Source organism: Arachis hypogaea, chromosome 17 (genome assembly GCF_003086295.3).
Source record: "Arachis hypogaea cultivar Tifrunner chromosome 17, arahy.Tifrunner.gnm2.J5K5, whole genome shotgun sequence".
In the NCBI taxonomy this organism is placed as follows: Eukaryota; Viridiplantae; Streptophyta; class Magnoliopsida; order Fabales; family Fabaceae; genus Arachis; species Arachis hypogaea.
This window is the reverse complement of record NC_092052.1, coordinates 91,170,942-91,172,675: the sequence shown is the minus strand read 5'-3', so window position 1 is coordinate 91,172,675 and position 1,734 is coordinate 91,170,942.

Below are 1,734 nucleotides of genomic sequence, written 5' to 3'. Positions count from 1 at the left end.
GGATAGATGACTTGATGGATCAGTTGAAAGGTGCAACTATGTTCTCTAAGATTGACTTGCGATCGGGTCATCACCAAATTTGAGTAAGCGAGCCAGATATACCAAAGATTGTGTTTAGGATTCAGAAATGATGACAATATTGAGACGTATGGGAGCAGAAGAACCAGAAGCTGTGAGACAGGATCATAGTAGTGTATGGAGGTACAAGAACAGAATTTGTGTGCCTAACTCTGGGGATTTGCAACAAAGGATTCTTGCAGAAGCTCATCAAAGTAGATTCTCCATGCATCCTGGAGTAACAAAGATGTATCAAGGATTTGAAACAAATGTTCTGGTAGCCGAGCTTGAAGAAAGAGGTAGCTGATTATGTCTCAAAATATTTAACCTACCAGAAGGTGAAGGTGGAACACCAGAAACCGTCAGGAACCCTGCAACCCTTGGAAATATCATAATGGAAATAGGAGCAGATCACTATGGATTTTGTCACGGGATTGCCAAGGACCTCAACAGGACACGATGCTATTTGGGTGATTGTGGACAGGTTAACAGAATCAACACATTTTCTACCGATTCGAGTTGACTATACTTTAGAAAGGCTAGCATGGCTATATATTCAAGAAATCATACAATTGCACGGGATACCCTCTCTGTAGTAGAGAAACTGGGAATCTATGGGGTGCAAGCTGCTAAAATCTCATTAGAGATGGCAGACAGTTCAAGAAAACAGGCTTATGGACAAGTAGAGGATGTGTTAGTAAAGGTTGAAGGCCTTTACATCCCTGCTGATTTCATAGTCCTAGATACTGGAAAGGAAGAGGATGAATCCATCATCCTAGGAAGACCTTTCCTGGCCACAGCAAGAGCTGTGATTAATGTTGACAGAGGTGAAATAGTCCTTCAATGGAATGAGAAATCCCTTGTGTTTAAAACTCAAGGATCTCCCTCTGCAACCATGGAGAGGAAGCAAAAAAAGCTTCTCTCAAAGCAGAGTCAACCAGAGCCCCCACAGTCAAACTCTAAGTTTGGTGTTGGGAGGCCACAACCAAACTCTAAGTTTGGTGTTGAACTCCCATATCCAAACTCTAAGTTTGGTGTTGGAGAGTCTCAATAAAGCTCTGCACATCTGTGAGGCTCCATGAGAGCCCACTGTCAAGCTATTGACATTAAAGAAGCGCTTGTTGGGAGGCAACCCAATTTTTATTTATCTAACTATATTTTCCTTAGTTATATGTCTTTGTAGGTTTATGATCATGTGGAGTCACAAAATAAATATAAAAATTGAAAATAGAATCAAAAACAGCAGAAGAAAAATCACACCCTGGAGGAGCATCTGTCTGGCGTTCAGCGCCAGAACAGAGCATGGTTCTGGCGCTGAACGACCAAAATGGGCAGCTTCTGGGCGCTGAACGCCAGAACAGGCATGGTTCTGGCGTTCAACGCCAGAAATGGCACACAAATGGGCATTGAACGCCCAAAATGGCCACCAACCTGGCGCTGAACACCCAGAGTTGTGTGCAAAGGCATTTTTACATGCCTAATGGGTGCAGGGATGTAAATCCTTGAACACCTCAGGATCTGTGGACCCCACAGGGTCCACTCAGGATCTGTGGACCCCACAGGATCCCCACCTACCTCCACTCACTTCTTCTCACCACTTTCTTTCACACAACCCCACAAACACTCTTCCCCAAAAACCCTTCACCAATCACCTCAAACTCTCTTCCCCATCACCTC